General features: G+C 37.9%; 1 non-coding gene across 1 annotated transcript; it reads left to right on the top strand.

Annotated features, from left to right (window-relative positions):
• Window positions 1–589: 589 nt before the first annotated feature.
• On the top strand, window positions 590–697 carry LOC148553438 (small nucleolar RNA R71). The gene has a single exon (XR_015892929.1). It is a non-coding gene; the product is annotated as a small nucleolar RNA R71 (small nucleolar RNA).
• The last annotated feature ends 20939 nt before the right edge of the window (window positions 698–21636 follow it).

Raw genomic sequence — 21636 nt, 5'->3', positions numbered from 1 at the left:
CAATTGTTGCTAAGTCAGAGGGGTCTTGCTTAGAATTCTTTGTCTGTTGCTGAGAAGATGATGGAAAAGGCTTGCTTTTGCTAAACCTGTTTCTTCCACCATTATTGTTGTTGAAACCTTGTTGAGGTCTCTGTTGATCCTTCCATGAGAGATTTGGATGATTTCTCCATGAAGGATTATAGGTGTTTCCATAGGGTTCTCCCATATAATTCACCTCTTCCATTGCTGGGTTCTCAGGATCATAAGCTTCTTCTTCAGAGGAAGCTTCCTTAGTATTGCCTGTTGCTGCTTGCATTCCAGACAGACTCTGAGAAATTATATTGACTTGTTGGGTCAATATTTTATTCTGAGCCAATATGGCATTCAGAGTATAAATCTCAAGAACTCCTTTCTTCTGATTTGTCCCATTATTCACAAGATTCCTTTCAGAAGTGTACATGAATTGGTTATTTGCAACCATTTTATTGAGTTCCTGAGCTTCTGCAGGCGTCTTCTTCAGATGAAGAGATCCTCCAGCAGAGCTATCCAATGACATCTTGGATAGTTCAGACAGACCATCATAGAAGATTCCTATGATGCTCCATTCTGAAAGCATGTCAGAAGGGCACCTTCTGATCAATTGCTTGTATCTCTCCCAAGCTTCATAGAGGGACTCACCATCTTTCTGCCTAAAGGTTTGGACTTCCACTCTAAGCTTGCTCAATTTTTGAGGTGGAAAGAACTTTGCCAAGAAGGCATTGACTAGCTTTTCCCAAGAGTTCAGGCTTTCTTTAGGTTGTGAATCCAAACATGTCCTAGCTTTGTCTCTTACAGCAAAAGGAAAAAGCATAAGTCTGTAGACTTCAGGGTCAACCCCATTGGTCTTGACAGTGTCACAGATTTGCAATAACTCAGCTAAGAACTGATGAGGATCTTCCAATGGGAGTCCATGAAACTTGCAATTCTGTTACATTAGAGAAACTAATTGAGGCTTAAGCTCAAAGTTGTTTGCTCCAATGGCAGAGATAGAGATGCTTCTCCCATAGAAATCAGGAGTAGGTGCAGTAAAGTCACCAAGCACCTTCCTTGCATTGTTGGCATTGTTGTTTTCAGCTGCCATGGTTTCTTCTTCTTTGAAGAGCTCTGTTAGGCCCTCTAAAGAGAATTGTTCTTTAGCTTCTCTTAGCTTTTTCTTCAAGGTCCTTTCAGGTTCAGGATCAGCTTGAACAAGAATGCCTTTATCTTTGTTCCTGCTCATATGAAAGAGAAGAGAACAAGAAAGTATGGACTCCTCTATGTCACAGTATAGAGATTCCTTGAGGTGTCAGAGGAAAAGAGGAATAGAAGGAGGAGATAGAGATGAGAGAATTCGAACTTATCAAGAGGGATAGAGTTTGAATTACACCTTGAGGAGGAGTGTTAGTCCCTTAAATAGAAGGATGTGAGAAGAGGGAAGAAATTTTCAAAATTAATTAAAAGATTTAAAAAGAAATTTGAAAATTTGATTGAGATTTTCGAAAACTAAGATTGGGAAAGAAATAAAGTGATTTTTGAAAAAGATTTTGAAATTAGAAAAAGATATAATTGAAAAAAATTAATTTTGAAAAAGATGTGATTGAAAAGATATGTTTGAACAGATATGATTGAAAATCAATTTAGAAAAAGAAAAATTTTTAAAATTAAAGTTGATTACTTGACTATCAAGAAATTAAAAGATATGATTTTAAAATTTAAAGTTTGATCCTTTCTTAATAGGCAAGTAACAACTTGAAAGTTTTGAAGTAAATCTTTAATTGAAGCAAGGATTGTTGAAAATGGTAAAAATGAATATAAAATGGAAAGAAATTGATTTTGAAAGAGATATGATTGAAAAGATATGATTTGAAAAAGATTTGATTTTGAAAAATTATGAAAACTTGAAAAAATTGTGAATTAAAAACAAAATCTTCCCTCTAGTGTCATCCTAGCGTTAAACGCCCAGAAAGGTGCCCATTCTGGCATTTAACACCCAAATCTCTACCTTTTTGGGCGTTAAACGCCCAGCCAGGTACCCTAGCTGGCGTTTAAACACCAGTTTTCCTTCTTCACTGGGCGTTTTGAACGCCCAGCTTTTTCTGTTTGATTTCTCTACTGAATGTTCTGAATCTTCAATTCTCTGTATTATTGACTTGAAAAGACATAGTCTTATAAATTATTTTTGAATTTTTGATGATGGGAATCAATAAAAAATGCAACTATGATCAAATAACCAATGCATGCAAGACACCAAACTTAAAAATTTATATACTAAGGACTATAACAATGTAAAAATGCATGTAAGAAACAACAAAACATACAAAACAAGAGAATTTAAAGATCAGAGCTATGAAATCATCAAGAACAACTTGAAGATTAATGAAGACACATGCATGAAAAATGCAAGAAAAATAGAAACATGCAAGTGACATCAAACTTAAAAATTGATACTAGACTCAAACAAGAAACATAAAAATATTTTTGATTTTATGGTTTTATAAATTTTTTGTGATTTTTGAAATTTATATGGGAAAGAAAATAAAAAGATTCAAAACTTTTAATAAGAATTCCAGGAATCATGCAATGTTAGTCTAAAGCTTCAGTCTAAAAAGATTAGACATGTTTGGCCAAGCTTCAGCAGGACATTACATTCAATAGCTAAATTGATGAGAATCAATCAGCTTTTGTGATGATAAGAACATCACCTTGAAACTCTAGAATTCATTCCTAAAAATTCTGAAAAAAAATACCTAATCTAAGCAACAAGATGAACCGTCAGTTGTCCAAACTCGAACAATCCCCGGCAACGGCGCCAAAAACTTGATATGTGAAATTGTGATCATTAACAATGGCGCCAAAGACTTGGAGCTCTTAAACATGAATCACACTTTGTCACAATTCCGCACAACTAACCAGCAAGTGCACTGAGTCGTCCAAGTAATAAACCTTACGTGAGTAAGGGTCAATCCCACGGAGATTGTCGGCTTGAAGCAAGCTATGGTCATCTTGTATATCCCAGTCAGGCGGATTCAAATGGTTATGGAGTTTAAGGTGATGAAAATAAACATAAAATAAAGATAGAGATACTTATGTAATTCATTGGTGGATTTCAGATAAGCGTATGAAGATGCTTTGTTCCCCTTGAACCTATGCTTTCCTATTGCCTTCTTCCAATCATTCATACTCCTTTCCATGGCAAGCTTTATGTTGGGCATCATCGTTGTCAATGGCTACATCCCATTCTCTAAGTGAAAATGGTCTTGATGCTTTGTCACAACATCGGCTAATCAGCTGTCGGTTCTCGATCATGTTGGAATAGGATCCATTGATCCTTTTGCGTCTGTCACACGCCCCACAATCGCGAGTTTAGACTTTCCGAATCTCAGGAATGGCTGCCATTAATTCTAGCCTATACCACGAAGGTTCCAATCTTAGATTAGAAACCCAAGAGATACGCATTCAAGCCATTGCTAGTAGAACAGAGGTGGTTGTCAGGCACATGTTCATAGGTGAGAATGATGATGAGTGTCACAGATCATCACATTCATCAAGTTGAAGAACAAATGAATATCTTGGAGAAGAAATAGACTTGAGTTGAATAGAAAAATAATAGTACTTGTATTAATTCATGAGGAACAGCAGAGCTCCACACCTTAATCTATGGTGTGTAGAAACTCCACCGTTGAGAATACATAAGAAAAAATAGTGTAAGCATGGCCGAATGGCCAGACTCAAAGGTCTAAGGACTAAATGTCCCAAGATGTGTGTAGAAATATAATAGTATAAGGTCCTATTTATAGGGAACTTGTAGCCTAGGGTTACAGAAATCAGTAATTAGTGCAGAAATCTTCTTCCGGGCCCACTTGGTGTGTGCTTGGGCTGAGCATTGACACTTCCATGTGTAGAGACTTTTCTTGGAGTTAAACACCAGCTTTTGTGCCAGTTTGGACGTTTAACTCCAGCTTTTGTGCCAGTTTTGGAGTTAAACGCCAGAATTCTTGAGCTGACTTGAAACGCCTGTTTGGGCCATCAAATCTTGGGCAAAGTATGGACCATTATATATTTCTGGAAAGCCCAGGATGTCTACTTTCCAACGCAATTGAAAGCGCGCCAATTGGGTTTCTGCAGCTTCAGAAAATCCACTTTGAGTGCAGGGAGGTCAGAATCCAACAACATCTGCAGTCCTTTTTCAGCCTCTGAATCAGATTTTTGCTCAGGTCCCTCAATTTTAGCCAGAAAATACCTGAAATCACAGAAAAACACACAAACTCATAGTAAAGTCGAGAAGAGTGATTTTTATTTAAAAACTAATAAAAACATAATAAAAACTAACTAAAATATACTAAAAACATACTAAAAATAATGCCAAAAAGCGTATAAATTATCCGCTCATCAAATACATTCACCAATCATTATTCTATCATCAATTTCAATATCAATCTCCCATATCAAACTATCAACATCAATATAGCCATTTATCAATCATTCCAAATCATTAGTTACCATACAACACTTCATCAACATAACCAAAGCTCATTAATTCATCATAAATCATCATACCTCAACATTCAACAACTCAACAACCATTTTAATTCAAACCTATCCTATGGGTCACTAGCCTAAGTGTCCATGAATATTATATACTACATAGAGGAAACCGAACCATACCTTGGCCAATCCCCTATGAACCAAAACCCCAAATTGAGCTCAACTCAAGCTTTCCACCACAAGCAAGCTTCCAATTTCACTCCAAAAAGCACCAACAAGCTCCAAAGGCTTCCAAACTCACAATAATCAATCTATATACACACAAATCATCACTAATCAACCTAGGGCTCATCATAATTAAAACTTCACAAGTGTTCAAGACCTCTTACTTTTTCCAACAGCTTTGGAAGCTAAAATCCAATGCTAAGCAAGGATTAGAGTGTACTTGAACACCCAAGACACAAGATTTCACTCAAGACCAAACCCCAAAAATCAAATTTCTCAAGGGCACGAAAACTGGGTAGGAAAATTTTACAAGGTCCGTTTGCTCGCACAAGGTGTGCTAGCGCCTTCAACGGACTGTCATTCCCAACTTGTGCATGCGTACAGGGCTGTGCGTGCGTACATGTTACAACACATCATTGGTTATGTGCGCGCACCAGCTATGCTACCGCTGTAAACAGAAAGCATTTCCTTGCCTATGCGTGCGCACAGGTGATACGTGAAAATTAGATTTCACACGTATGAACTACCGGCAAGTATACCGTGTCGCATCAAGTAATAAAACTCACTGAGAGTGAGGTCGATCCCACGAGGATTGATGGATTAAGCAACTTTAGCGAGGTGATTAGTCTAGTTAAGCTCACAAGTGATGAATTGAGTGATGTTTGATCAATAGAAAGTAAATTGCAAGAAATCTAAAGTGCTGAATGTAAATTACTTGAAACTTAAATGGCAAGAAATTTAAATGACTGAAACTTAAAAAGTAAATTGTTGAAAATGTAAATGGGAATTGGGTGTTGGAAAATTAAAAGAAGCAGTAAATCAAAGCAATCAAATAAGATTCAAGGCAATCAAAATGAGAATTAACAGAAAGAAAGACTCATCAGGGATTGGAGATATCATAATCCACAATGAATCAAATGGTTCTCAACTTCTTTCTCAATCATATGAGTAGATCTATAGCAGATTAAAATTGATTGGATCCTAGTTCCTTGGCAATCCAATCTCTCTAATCACAATCAATCTTGCCAATTCTTTGATCCAATTGTCATGAGAAGAGTTTAAGTGCATGTCTCTCATCCATAAGCCACACAAATTCTCAAGATCTCAATTCCTCCTGAATAGTATTGTTCAAGAGCGTTGGAAGAGATAGACCATCAGTTCTAACTTCCATGATTCCCCTTCTAAGGCTCACATGGAAATTCAATAGATCTGAACCACCTTTCGGAGTGAATGAATCAAATAAAAACAGAAGTTATCTCTTAGCTACCCAGGTAGACTGAGAGGAAAAAAATTTCATTCAATTCATATAAATTAAATAGAGCTCCTCCCCCTAATGAGTTGGGGTTTAGTGAATCATAGCTATAAGAACACTTACAGGAATTTAAAATTGCATGAAAGGAAATTGAAAGTAATACGATCAGAAATGTAAATTTGCATCAGAGAACAAGTGCTAGAATTGGAAATTACATAAAAATAAAAGTGAATTCAGTACAAACTAAGAAGGAAAGTGCAGAAAGTAAAACAAGTACAAAAGAGAAATTCTACACTAAGCTCTCTGGAGTCTCTAATCCTCCAGCCTTTACTCTTACTCCTACTCCTATTGTCAGTGAAAAGCCTTCTATTCTACTGATGCCAGGGCATTTTGGCCAGTTTCACTTACCTTTTTCTTTACTCTTTTAGGATAATTTCATGCATTTTCTTAGTAAATAAGCAACTTTTAGGTAAATACACACTTACATCTTAATTCAAGCAAACATTATGAACTTTACATGATTTCATGAGAATTATGCATGAATTGAATGATAATATGGAGGATGCATGATCTCATGACTTAAAACAAAGCTTTGATGCACCTTGTTTGGTTGATTTCAGGACAAAGGAAGCAAAGAAGAGCCACGTTATGAGCCACGTTAGTCTCACTAACGTGACCACTAACATGGAAAGGGAGCAAGCTTGCAACGTTAGTGGTAAAGTCACCACCAATAACACCCTCAAATGCCATCATAACCCACGTTAGTTGCCACGTTAGTTACACTATCGTGGGAACTAACGTGGAAAAAAGGGGGAGCTCCAACGTTAGTGGTGAAAGTGATCACCACTAACGCCACACTAAGCCACGTTAAGAGCCACGCTAATCCAATTCATCCCGAAACTCACAAAGAAAAAAGGAAGTGAGTTAGACAAAAAGAGAAGAAACTTGGACAAAAAAGGAAGTAACTTGGACAAAAAGAAACAAAGTAACTTAGACAAATCTTTTTTGTCGATAACCTCATCCTCAGACCAATCAATCGAATATTGATTAATATGTAATCGATCGAACACTACTTGAAAACGGCTATTCTGCTCAGAACTGAGAAGTTCTAAATGTTCCTGGAAATTCTTGCTCCCATTGGACCATTTGTATCTACATGCATTAAGATCCCGATTCATGGATCTCTCGGTTCGAGAAATCAAAATAAGAGGATCGAACCATTTCTTCTGACTCTTTTTCAAATTTGATAACTGGTGGTTGATCGTGCATTTCATTATAGTTCTATGATTCATAGTATCATTTTCTATTTGATACCTTTGAATTCCATATTCGAACGTGGACTCTAACGTGGAGTAAAGAGGAGGTCGCAAGCGTTAGTGACACTTACCTTTGTCACTAACGCTAGGCCAAGCTTAGATTGCCTACGTTAGTGGTCACGTTAAGACCACTAACGTGAAGGATAACGTGGAGCAGTGAATGATAGGCCAATGTTAGTGACACTCACCTTTGTCACTAACGTTGGAGATGGCAAGCATACGCACGTTAGTTACACTAATGTGCAGAGCTAACGTGGGAAAAAGGGGTACTTTGAAACGTTAGTGACAAAGGTGAATGTCACTAACGCTCTCGAAGCTTGAGCATGCCCACGTTAAGGGCCACGTTAGTGACCATTAACGTGGAAGAAAGGGACAAAGAGCAACATTATTGGTAAAGGTGAGTGCCAATAACGTTTGTGAAGGGCTAAGAGGCCACGTTAGTGGTCACGTTTGTAACACCCTACCACTCAGAGCTTTACGCTTAAGTCGTAAAACAGAAGTGGTGTGGTATTACGATCTCTAAAATAAAATGTATATATATAATAGCAGAAGAATTATAATATGCTAGGAGCCTTGAAGAATAGAGGAAATAGAAATCGTGAAATAAAAGCGCAACGCTCGAAAAACGAGTTAACTTGTGTGCTAAGAAAGCTACCGCTGTCAAGTGTAAAGTAACCCAAAACAGGAACAGAGAGTCAAAGATACAATAACGAGCTCCTGACTCAGCCTGCGAAGTCAAGACTGGCCGGAGAATATACACACATATATACATATATATACATATCCAAAACCCAAATGTACATAAAATAAATCCTACCTCTCCATACACCTCTAGGAGGATCAAAAAGAATAAGTTATGTGGAGAGAAAGCTAAGTACATATATATACATCATAGCATAACAAAATAACCCAGTAACCACTCCGCTTCAAGAGTCCAGACGCCTAACGAGATGCCTCTCGACCTGCATCTGAAAAACAACGACATAGTATGGAATGAGAACCGGAGGTTCTCAGTATGGTAAAGGTGCCACACACATAATATATAAGGTCCTAGGAATGCCAGAGGCAATCCTAGAACGCCGACACTCAGATTATAGAGTTTAAAGTATTAAACAGAAGCCATAAAAGGTGGTTTCTAAGAATATTTAAACCTAACTTAACTTAATCTTAAATCTAGGTCCCATACTGCCATTCCTCCATACCTCCAACTCCATCATGCATTTTCACAGACAAATAGACAGATAAAGGCAAGCACAAGAAGGTTACAAATACTGCAGGTAACAAATACACATTTAACATGGCAAGTACATATAGGCACACCCAATTAAAGCACAAGCAAGTAATTCAAGTAATATGTAGATGATGCATGCCTGTCCTATGGCTGATGAGGCTCATCTGTCGGTTATCCAGCCAACCCGACAAGTCTGAATTGTCCTTAGACTGTCCCCCGACGTGCATCCCCAAGAGTCTATGCATAGCTTTATCTCAAATAATCAATATTACTCAATGGGGGTAACATTCCCGGGAATTTATATAGTGCCCGGTCACACTTACGTCGTAGGGTCAACAGAGTATCGAGTTTTCAACCTGGTACACGTGGTGGCAAGCCACGGCACTTAATCCAGGGAACCTCGTATCTCAGATCATTAAATTATTCAAGCCATATAAATAATTCAATTATAATTCATCAACATCCACATCATTCTCAATCGCATCTCATTCATCATCATACATCAATCATATTCAATCCTTATCTTTCATTATCACACCTCCCATTCCGTCCATCAATAGTTTCAATTCAAAACATAATTTATTCTTTTCTAAATGAATCAAACTTAAAACATGCTCATTTTCTTAATAACTCAAAATCAAACCATATAACCTTTGAATCTAAATCTTTTTAAATAATCATCTAAACAAAATCTTTAATTTTTATAAAATTTCGGCAGCATCTCTTCTAAAACTCGGACTTTGCCACCCTTTTCGGGTCCAAACCTGTATTCTTTTCAATTCAACATACCCTTCCTCATCATCATAACAATCACCACAATAAATCTACCTCAGATCAATAATTATACTCATACAATATTCAAATCCAACAACCAAAATTCAACTAAAAATCATAGTTCACAAATCCTAGGATTTTAACACAAAATAGCTCATTTTTCATTCAAAATTTCCATTCCAATTATTTTCAAACCTATTACCACCAATCCAAATTGCTAACAATAATCCTCAACAAGCTCCATATATTTTCATCAATCATCATTCAACCAAACTAAAATATAGCCATTTAATCAACAATTCAATCACATATCCTTTCAAAGATCCAACTAGCAACCAATATCATCTTACAAACAAATCACCAAACCAAACCAAGCATATTCATCAACCCATTACTAAACATTAAATATACACCTGCATTCCAACTTATCCTATGGTCATCTAGCCTAAGTTTTCACAGAACATTATATATTAAATGCAAGAAACCTAAACCATACCTTAGCCGATTCCCAAGAATTATTCCAAGACAATTTTCCTAAAAGAACACAGCCCTCAAAACCTCAACTAATCCGCTTCCTCCAAGCTCCAGTATTCACAATTTCAAGCTCCAATTATTTATTTACAACCTAATACACATTTATAACACATATATACCCAATTTAATACTCAAAGCTCAAATTAAATGAAATTAAAATGGAATTATGATTTTCTCACCTTACCCAAGCTTCACATAAGCAAGAGTGAACGTTTTCCTCAAGCTAATTGGATCCTAAAACATCAAAGAGTAAAGAAATTTAATACCTCCACTTAATTTCCCAAAAATTGGGGAAGAAGAGGCTGAGAATAAAAGAATGATTTACCTATAAAATTGTTCCGGTAGAAATGTAGAGCTCGACGCGGTGGACGCGTGGCCACAAACGGTGCGGCGATCGGAGCTCGGACGGAGGAGTTACGGCAAATTAAATTTACCGTGAGGGTTGGAAACGTTCTTCGTTTCTCTCTTCCCCTAAATGTGTTTCACGCTGCCTCTGCTGAATGGGGAAGAAGAGAGACTTGGATTCATTAAATGCTGGGCCGGTTGGGCCCACGGGCCCGGTTTGGGCCGGTTCAACCGGTTCGGCCCGTTCGGTCTAATTTTTGACCGATTTTATTTGAAATTGGTGTCAAAATTTTCGTTTCAACGAGCTCTATCCTAATTTAATATAATATTCACATTTCTAATCCTCCTTATTAAAAACTGATTTATTGACTAATTATTTACTAATTTAACCGGGGTTTACAACGTTAGTACCACTAACGTTGAAGTTAACGTGGATCATTTAGTTTGGAACGTTAGTGACAAAGTTATCGTCACTAATGCTCTCGAACCCAAATTTACACTTAACGTTACTGCCACTAACGTCCTAACTAACTTTCCATTATGCCTAACTCACACTTTCTTTGCAAGCAAAGCTGAGCCCACTAGAGACTGTAACTTCTTCAACTGAAGATCAAAGGCCCATATCCAAGACTTGAAAAGCCAACTAGAACATCTAAAGAGTAGTATATATAGGGATAATTTTGAATTGAAAAGGAGATCGAGAACTTGAGAATTATACTCTGTATATTTTACTTTCTCTGCAACTTCTAGTTTATTTTCAGAATGTACTTTTCATTTTTGCTTTCCATTTCCAGAGCTATGAACAACTAAACCCCTTTTCATTGGGTTAGGGAGCTCTGTTGTAATTTGACGGATCAATAATAGTTTTCATTATTCTTCCTCTTTCTTTTCTCTTGATTTTACTAGAAAGCTTTCGTTCTTCATCCAATTGGTTAGCTATCATGGAATAGAAGCTCTCCATAATTGGATATCCTCGGAACCTTGGAAGAGGAATGAGGAGATCATGCTAGAATTGCTTTCTCATGCTGGACCAAATTGGGGTTTGGATGGATATAGTGAGATATAATCCTACCAACACTTTGATTTGGGAATGCATGTGGTATAATCAGTGACGAAACTTCATCTCTTTCCATGAGCAATTAAATCAAGGAATTGGGTAATTATTCAAGCTTAGAGAGATTGGGTTGCCAAGAAATTGGAATCCAATCACGTAAGATTGCCAAGGAGATCAATGAATGCATTGATTGAGGATGAGATGAGAATAAACTTGATCCGGAGAATGAAACATCTCCTAAGCCCAATGAATCCCCCATTTCTGATCTTACCCATTCTCTTTATTTTCTGTCATTTACTTTTATGCTCATCTTCCCAAATCCCCATTTAAGATTCTGCAATTTACTTTCCGCCATGTATATTCTGCCATTTATTTCCAGTATTTACACTTTCTGTTATTTACTTTCCCGCCATTTAATTTCCTGCAATTCCTTAACTCAATTCCTTGACCAATCAATCCCTGTAGGATTCGACCTCACTCTATTGTGAGTTTTTACTTGACGATAATTCGGTATACTTGCCCAAGGGAAACTTGTTGAGAGATAAGTTTTCGTGCATCAAGTTTATGGCGCCGTTGCTGGGGATTGATTTTGTATCGACAATGATTAAGTTGGAGGATAACTAGATTGAGCATTTTTCTTTTGTTTTGTTTAATTCCATTTGAGTGATTTACTTTCATTTTTAGTTATTTTCTTTCCTTTATCCCTTACCCGTTTATTGTGTTTTCGTCATTGTTTACAGGTCAGTTAACTAACCCACTAACTGTTTGATATATTACATCACTCACACTAACAGCCATTCTAACAAGAGTAATTTCCATTCAATTTCTCTCTTGCTTTTTGCCTTGTTGGTTATATGACAGGCAGAAGAAGCGGCGCTTTAACTTCCTTTGATTTTGAACCTGAGAGGACCTTCCTTATATTAAGGAGGGAAGCAAGAGGAAAGAGAGTCGTTGGTGCTGAGGAAGAGGAAGATTATTTTGAACCAGACATAGAGGAGAATATGGAGAACCACCATAAAGAAGAAGCTCACAACCATGTCAGAGAAGGTCCAGTGAATCATGCTGGGCAAGAAAGAAGAGTTCTAGGCTCTTATATCAATCCAAACCTAGGAAACTATGGAAGTAGCATCCAAAAGCCAACCATACATGCCAATAACTTTGAACTAAAACCCCAACTTATCACCCTCGTTTAGAACAACTGTGCATTCGGAGGAAGTGCCGAAGAAGACCCCAATCAACATTTCACCACCTTCCTAAGGATATGTGATATTGTGAAGTCTAATGGTGTCCATCCTTACACTTATAGGCTGCTTTTGTTTCCCTTCTCACTCAAGGATAAAGCATCTAAATGGTTAGAATCCTTCCCGAAGGAGAGTCTGACAACCTGGGAAGATGTGGTAAACAAATTCTTGGCGAGATTCTATCCTCCTCAAAGAATCATCAGGTTGAGAGCTGAGGTGCAAACCTTCAGGCAACAAGATGGTGAAACTCTCTATGAATCACGGGAGAGGTTTAAGGACTTGACAAAAAGGTGCCCGCCAGATATGTTCAATGAATGGGTGCAGTTACACATTTTCTATGAGGGTCTTTCTTATGAATCAAAGAAGGCATTAAACCATTTATCTGGGGGATCTCTAAACAAGAAGAAGACCGTTGAAGAAGCCATAGATGTTATAGAGACTGTAGGTGAGAATGACTACTTCTATGCTTCTGAAATGGGCAATACGCGAGGAGTAATGGAGCTGAACAACATGGATGCGCTACTGGCTCAAAACAAGATGATCACCAAGCAGCTGGCTGACCTTACCAAGAGGATGGAAAGAAACCAAGTTGTAGCAGTCCCATTGGGAACTCACCTAGGCAGACCCATAATCCATACTCCAGAACTTATAATCCTGGTTGGAAGAACCACCCAATATTTGGGTGGAGAAATTAACAAGATCAAGGCCTTCAAGATCAGAGACGTCACAACCCCAACAATAATTGAACTCACCAACATTCAACACAGAGATCATATCAATACCTACCCAACAATACCTCTCATCATCCATATCAAAACCAAAATGGCCATTCTCACCACTCCAACCTCAACCCATCATCACCATCCGAAGAAAGACTCTCCAGAATTGAGACTTTACTTGAAAATATATGCAAAGAATTCCAAGACAACAGAGTGTTCAAGGATGAGGTGTGAGCTAATATCAAAAACAAGGGAGACACCATCAAGAGGCTGGAGTCTCAAGTGGGATACCTTTCTCAGCAGATTCCCAAACCTACTGATAGCTTCCCAAGTGACACAGAGAAAAATCCGAGAGGTGAAGCAAAGAAAGTGAGATGGAAAGAATGCAAGATGGTCACTATAAGTGATAAGGGGACTGAGAAAGAACTGAACAAACCCTTAGAATACCCTCAAAATTTTCCAGCAGAGAAGCAAGAAGAGAGTGACCAAGGAACCAACCCCACACAGAGGGAGGAGTTAAGGGAGAAGGAGATTCTGAACCCATATGCACCTTTTTCCCATAGACTCAAGGGTGGTGTAGAAAGGAAAGTGTACTCAAAGTTCCTCGACATGTTTGCATCTCTCCATGTAAATATACCATTCATCAAGGCTCTCCAACAAATGCCCTCATACATCAAATGTATGAAAGAGCTGCTGACCAAGAAAAGTTCACTCAAAGGAGGGCAAACAATAGTGATGAATAAGGAGTGCAGTGCTCTCATTCAACCAGAGTTGCCTACGAAAAGGAAGGATCCAGAGAGTTTTCACATCCCCTGTGCCATAGGAGAAACAGTGATTGATAAGGGACTCTGTGACCTGGGAGCAAGCATTAACTTATTGCCTTTATCCCTCATGAAGAAGCTTCAGATCAATGAGCTAATGCCCACAAATGTAGTCATCAAGCTGGCTGACAAAACTCAAAAACAAGCAGTAGGAGTGGTTGAAAACGTGTTGGTAAAGGTTGGGAACTACTTCCTTCCTACAGACTTTGTCATATTGGAAATGGAAGAGAGTTACCTCCATCCAATCATATTGGGAAGACCATTCCTAGCCACAGTCAGAGCACTTATAGATGTGGAGTGAGGAGAGCTAATACTGAGGATACATGATGAACAACTTACCTTCAATGTCTTCAAACCCTCATAAGAAGCAGATCAAGAAAACAAGGAATGAAGGGGAGATCACAATAAGGCACTGGTGGAAGAAACAAGCACTGAAGCACAAACAATAACCCTGGGAATCCCTTTGGTTGACGAACAATACAATCAGAAGGCACAACAGCTAAAGGAAACCCAAGAGGAGCTAAACCCACCAGAGTCACATGAGACCAGCAACAAAATCTCCCTGGAAAAAGAAGCCACAAGGAGCAGGAGAGCATTAAAAGAAACAAGGAAGAAGGCACCAAGGGGATGGAGGAACAAGAAGATCCCTACATAAGATTTCTCTCCAGGGGATAAAGTAATCTCTGCTCATTTCCCAGCTATTCCACCTCATCTACCCACCATTCCATCTCTGCTGCCTAAAGTTTTCACCATTAGTAGAATTCTCTCCTTGGAACATGTGGAGGATTTTAATGAAGTCAACGGAGATAGATTCACTGCGTGAGGGGAAGATTTGAAGCATTACCAACCACCCTAACAAAGGCAAAACGTCAAGCTAATGACGCTAAAGAAGCGCTTCATGGGAGGCAACCCATGTTTTATATGTTTTATATCCTTTCAGTTTCTTTTTAGGATGTTTAAAGTAGTTAATAAAGCGAGGTTCATGAATTCCAAATCAACTTTGACAAACACTTAAATGAATCCTTATATGCAACATATAGTGAACAACAAGTTTGGTGTTCAAGGCACACTAAGAGGATATACATATCATGTTAATCTTAGAGCCTAAGTCAATTCTTTTTACACTACATGGTCACAAACTAAGTTTGGTGTCACCAATGTTGCATACATGAACTCTAAAGAGAGTATGTTGGTTTGCATTCATGAAAATCACTTAATTATTTAAAAACAAAAATTTTAAAAAGTAGTTATTCCACTTTCTAATTTTGCCGCCACTATCAAAACTCATTTATTTCATTCCTTTTATCTTGTAGGAGAAATGAAGGGAAGATTGGAAGGAATTGCTGGGACAAATGAAGAAGGGAGCTCAGCCACTTCACAAAAGGGGTCTATACACATGTCTTCAAAGGGGAATGCATTGGGAAATGTGGCCATGCAACATTGGAAGAATGACACACTTGGAAACCGAACCACTCACATCATGAAAGTGGTGATCCTGGTGCTCATTTCAAGCCAAACCCCAACCGTCCATCATTGGTTCTTACCATCAATCCACACCCTTCAATCACCCATCATCTTCCTATATAAATGACCCCTACTCTATACCCCTCCATATTCAAATGCCCTTTCATTTTATTCTTTTATCTTTCGAACACACACACCCAACACTTCTTCCTTCATCCAAACACAATCCCATAACTATTCCCTATCTTAACCCGGCCGAATTCGATCATTAATCCATAATTCTCAACACCTTCACGTTCTAACTTCTACTCATGGCATCATTAAGCTCCAAGAGGCGAAAGAGAAAGGGACCGGTGGAGAGCATCCCTTTTGATGAAGGGGGGTTCAAGACCGCCTTCCATGAGCTTCAATTTGAACGGATAAAGCACAAGAAAATATTGCCAGAATTGACATTTCAGTTCAATGATGATGAGTGCCCACAGATTAGAGAGAAGATTGAACAAAGGGGTTGGCAAGAGCTCACGAACCCAGGCACAAAGATAAATGCAAATCTCATTAAGGAGTTCTATGCCAATATGGCCAGAGAAGATACCACCAAGGCCTCTACCTTCAGTAGCTATGTGAGAGGAATAGAGGTGGACTTCAGTCCCAATACCATCATGAGGACTCTTCATCTGAGATCACAACCCTCTGACAAGCCAAGTTATCAAGCAAGAATAAGTAATGGCCCCGACAATGACGAGCTTGAAGAAATTATGAATGATATGTGTGTTATAGGATCAGATTGGGAAAGGTATTCGGATAAGAGGCCACGGTTCATTAGAAGAGGAGATCTCATCCCAGAAGCCAAGGGATGGTTTGAGCTCGTGAGAAGATCTATCCTTGCAGCCTCAAACAATTCTGAGGTCAACATTGCTCGAGCTACTATGGTACATTGCATTATGAGGGGTGGAGATATCAATGTACATGAAATTATAGCTGAGGGGATCCAAGAAGCAACTGAAAAGATTGATCCGAGTGCTCGGCTTTGGTACCCCAGTACCATCCTGAAACTATGTATGAAAGTCAAGGTAGTCTTCGAAGATAGCAATCCAAATTGGATAAACCCTGGAAGGTTAGTTACGCTTCAGTGCATAACATATGTAGCACCTTCTCAACAACAGAGAAGGACTCAGATAAGGAAAAGAACATCACAAGAAAAACCTCATCAAGAAGAACCTCAACAAACAGAATACCAGCAAAAAGATCAATACGATCCAACCAACATAAATCTGGTTCACATTCAAGGAGCCATTGAAGATTTGGCAAGGAGATATATGGAAAGACAAGAGAAACAACTACACTTTCAATCCCAAAGGATGGATCGTCAGGAAGAACTACTTGCTAATTGGATGAATCAACAAGGGGAGTTGCAGAAACAACAAATGGAGCAGCAACAGGAACACTACTCCCAACTCACTCAAGCCATCAATCAACTGACTGAAAGGCAAGAGCTTCAAGATAAACGCCTTCAAGAACTCAACCAACGTCAGCTAGCTCAGATGAAAGCATTCAACGAGTTCAGCGTGCTTAATGAAGGACGGCAACTACACAGGGAAGAATTCAACATAAACACTCAGGCCAAGTTGACTTATGTGGCTGGGCATATGCATAACTTTCACTCTGCGATCTCAAGGTATGATACAGTCCAAAAAGACCTAATAGAACAAGAAGAAGGGAAGGTGAAACAACATAAGGAAACATTGAAGAAGAAGATGGAAGATGCTGGCTTCTGGAAAAAGTTGGTTGGAAAGCGCAAAGGAAATGGGGGCTCAAGCTCTCAAAAAGGACATAAAGAGAACAAATAAGAAAGAGAGCATGGGCACCCTCATGAGTAAAAGGTGGCGGAGTTCCTTTTCATTTTCCTTCTTTCAATATCTAAATAAGAAAAATCATGTATGAAATAGAACATGCTTCCATAGTAGTGAATAACGAAAGATTGACGGTTTAGAATTCAGAATAAATTCCCGTTGCAAGTATAGTTTCTAAACCAAGCAATCAACTTTTCTTACAAAAGTTTTGGTTGTCACAAGAAATAAACCCCTTTAAAATTGATAATTGAAGTATTCAAACCTCGGGTCGTCTTCTCAAGGAACTGCAGGGAGGTATGTTCTTATTATTGGTTATGAGTTTTGTAAATTGGGGATTTTGAAAGTGGGGAACAAGTAATTTAAATAACAAGTAAAATAAATAAATAACTATAAAATAAACTCTTGGCAAGGTATGAAAATTCGGAAGTCCTATCCCAGTTATTCTTATGAGAATGGAGGTTAATCACACTTAGTTAACCTTTGCTAGAGCAAGGGAAAGTCAAGTGAACTAATTAGTTAGATTTCCCAAGTCCTAGTCAACTCCTAAGGAAAGACTAGAGTTAGTGGAATTCCAGTCAATTAGCTGACATAACAACCAATCACGATAAGTTGATAACTCAAGAGCCTCCAGTTAATCAATTAAAGCCAAGAATATAAAAAAGCTAAATAAGAATCATAAATCTGAAATACCTCAATTGCATTAATAAGAAAAAATCAATCTAAACATAAAGAATTCATAAGCTAAATTGATAAAATAAATAAAATGGACATTGAACCTGGAACTGGGAAGAAATTGTAAGTTGAAATAATAAAGTTGAAATAATAAGAAATCCTAATTCCTTTAAGAGGAATCCTAATCCTAAATCCTAAGAGAGAGGAGAGAACCTCTCCTTCTAAAAACTACATCTAAATTATGAAAAGTGAATGTATGAGCTCATGATTATGAATGAATGGATTTTCCCACTTTATAGCCTCTAATCTGTGTTTTTTGGGCCGAAAACTGGGTCGAAAACAACCCAGAAATCGCTGGAGAAGAAATCTGCCACGCTGATTTTCGTCACTGCGGCGCATCCACGTGGAGCGCACGTTCGTGTCACCTAGCGTCAGGGCAACTATGGCATATTATATATCAAATCGAAACCCCGGACGTTAGCTTTCCAAAGCAACTAGAACCGCGTCGTTTGGACCTCTGTAGCTCAAGTTTTGACTATTTTAGTGCGAGAGGGCCAGGTTGACAGCTTTGCAGTTCCTTCAACTTCTTGTATTCCTTCCACTTTTGCATGCTTCCTTTCCATCCTCCAAGCCATTCCTGCCGTGAAAACACTTAACACACATATCAAGACATCTAATGGTAATAAGAGAGGATTAATATTAGCAAATATAAGGCCAAGGAAGCATGTTTTCAATCATAGCACAAAATCAGGAAGGAAAAAGTAAAACCATGCAAATAGTATGAATAAGTGGGTAAAGAGTTGATAAAATCCACTCAATTGAGCACAAGATAAATCATAAAATAGTGGTTTATCAACCTCCCCACACTTAAACAATAGCATGTCCTCATGCTAAGCTAAAGAGAAGCTGTAAAGGAGTGAAGAGGAATGGTAAAATGTATGAAATGCAATCCTATCTATATGAATGCAACTAAATGCAAAATGTTTCTACCAACATGGTGAAAAGTAAATAAACCTTTCAAGAACAAACATGAACTGGATTTCACTAATTCAAATCATAAAAATGAAGTACAAATAGACTTGCAGAAGAAAAAGGCTCATGAAAGCCGGGAACAAAGAATCGAGCATCGAACCCTCACTGGAAGTGTATACACTCTAATCACTCATGTGTTTAAGGTTTCGATTCTCTCAATTCTCTACTAACTTTGCTTTCTAAGACTTGCTCTTCATCTAACAATCAACAAAAATTTAATGCACAGATACACATATCAAGAGGTCTTTTAAGGGTTGTAATGGGGTCAGGGTCAAGGTAGGATTGTATTTGGCCAAGTGGACTAAAATCTGAATCCTTAATTAACTTAAACTTTTCCTACCTAACTTAAGATAATCCATGTAATTACATATGCATTGCTTTCATCATTTACTTTGGGGCATTTTGTCCCCTTTTATTTATTTTGTCTTTTTCTTTTCTTTTTCTCACATCTTTATATATATATATATATATATATATATATATATATTTTTTCTTTTCTTTTATTTTTCTCAATGCATATGATTAAATTATTGGATGCATGAATCATGTCCTAAACATTTCATTCACATTTTCAGAAAATTCTAACATACTCAATTCTCAAACCAAATGTTTCCAAACCCAATTTTCCCACACTTAAATCATAAGCACTCTCACTAGTCTAAGCTAACCAAGGATTCAAATTAAGGACATTATTGTTTTTCGCTTAGAGTTAATGATGTGCTAAAGTAAAGAACAAAGGGGTAAAATAGGCTCAAAATTGGTTTGCAAAGAATAATGAAAAGGGTAAGGCCACATGGGTATGTAAGCTCAGTGAAATAAAGGCCTCAATCATGTAAGTGTATGCATAGATCAAATAATGGAAATATAGAATTAAGCAAGAGAAAAATCACAATTTTAGAGAGAACAACACACACCAAAAATAAAATTTTGGTTGATAAAATGCAACCAATCAAATAGGCTCAAAATCTCACTGGTTTTGTGTGTTCAAGCTCTAAACCATGTTCCAGTACAATATTTCTTCAAACAAGTTTAACATTAAATTTTATTCAAATTAGTGAAATGCTCTAAAAGGTTTCTTGAAAAAGAAAATACTACTTCAACCAAGTGGTAAAATATGCTCAAAATCAAATAATCATGCAATCAAACATGCAAATGCAACAACTAACAAGGAAAAAAACCATTGGTGTTGAGATAGAAGAGTAACTAACCCATGGAGATCGGTATCGACCTCCCCACACTTAAAGATTGCACCGTCCTCGGTGCATGCTAAGATGTACAAGTGGATGGGCTGCTCTAACTTATGTCTTTCTCTATAGATTGTGCAGATTGACTTGCCTGTCTCCTCAGTTAGAAGCTTTCCCTTTTCCTTCCTCGGTGGCCATCCTGAAAGAAGAGAAAAAGAAGGAAAGTAACCCAGAAATAAAGATAAGAACATAAATAAAATATGGGTGTTAATGCCAAATAATAAAGGTCTCAATTACATGGTAGCTACAACATGCAAGTGAGAAAATAGTGGAAGCAAATGGCATACCAGTGGTGCAAAAATTGCAACAAATGGGGGAGAAGTGTAGGTAATGAAAGATAATATAAATTCATGTCAATGCAAAAGGAATACCAGTATTATAAAAATTAGCATTGACATATAATTGATAATACCCAATCAGAATAAAACAAGTTATGAAGCACCAGAATAATTCAAGAAAAGATGTAACAGTTGAATAAGAAAATTTAACACCAATAGAAAAATAATGAATTTAGAAAAGAAAAATAAAAATATGCACTAAATTAAAATGTAATGAATGAAAGTATAAAAATGAATTAAAATAAAATAAACTGAAAGATAAGAGGAATGAGAAGGGAAAGAAGGGAAGAAGAAGTAATTAAGAAAGGAGGGAGGAAAAATTAGGATTGAGGAAGAAAAGATAAGATATTTGGCGCTGATTTGGATAAGCTGTGCGGCGGGGGTGACGCGGACGCGTGGGTCACGCGATCGCGTGGCCTGATTTGTGCGATTGGCGCGAGTGCAGCCTCACGTTTGCGCAACTCTCTATTTTAAATGCATATTGCCAAAAAATCTGGGTGGCGCGATCGCGTGCTTGACGCGATCGCGTGAATGGCCTTTCTTTTGAAAATGACGCGAATGCGTGGGGCACGCGTTCGTGTGGCAGGGCTTGTGCTTCTAGCATAGTTCCATCCCCACTCCATCATAACTTTCTGCCATACATCCGTTTACGTCGATTTTACAGGGCCACGCGTTCGCGTGGGTGACGCGGACGCGTGGGAGGCATTTTTCCCACATGACGCGGATGCGTCATCGACGCGGTCGCGTGGATCAATCTGTGCTAAAGGCACGCCTCCAGCCACGCTGTCACGTGACTCTCTGTAAAATCTCTTTTCTTCCTTGAGGCACATATGATGCAAATGCGTCGTCGACGCTGTCGCGTCGCGTGCGAAATATATTTTTTTTAATGCAAAATGCAGAATGCAGTATGCAGATGTTATGAATTATTCCAGGTTCAATGAAGTAAAATAAAACTAAAAAATAAACAAAACTAAATAAAATTATAATTGGAAAAGGAGTGATCATACCATGGTGGGTTGTCTTCCACTTAGCACTTTTAGTT

This window comes from Arachis ipaensis, chromosome B7 (assembly GCF_059453495.1).
Source record: "Arachis ipaensis isolate K30076 ecotype BB chromosome B7, ASM5945349v1, whole genome shotgun sequence".
Classification (NCBI taxonomy): Eukaryota; Viridiplantae; Streptophyta; class Magnoliopsida; order Fabales; family Fabaceae; genus Arachis; species Arachis ipaensis.
Note: the sequence above shows the minus strand (reverse complement) of the source record. Positions and strands in the feature narration are given on the sequence as shown.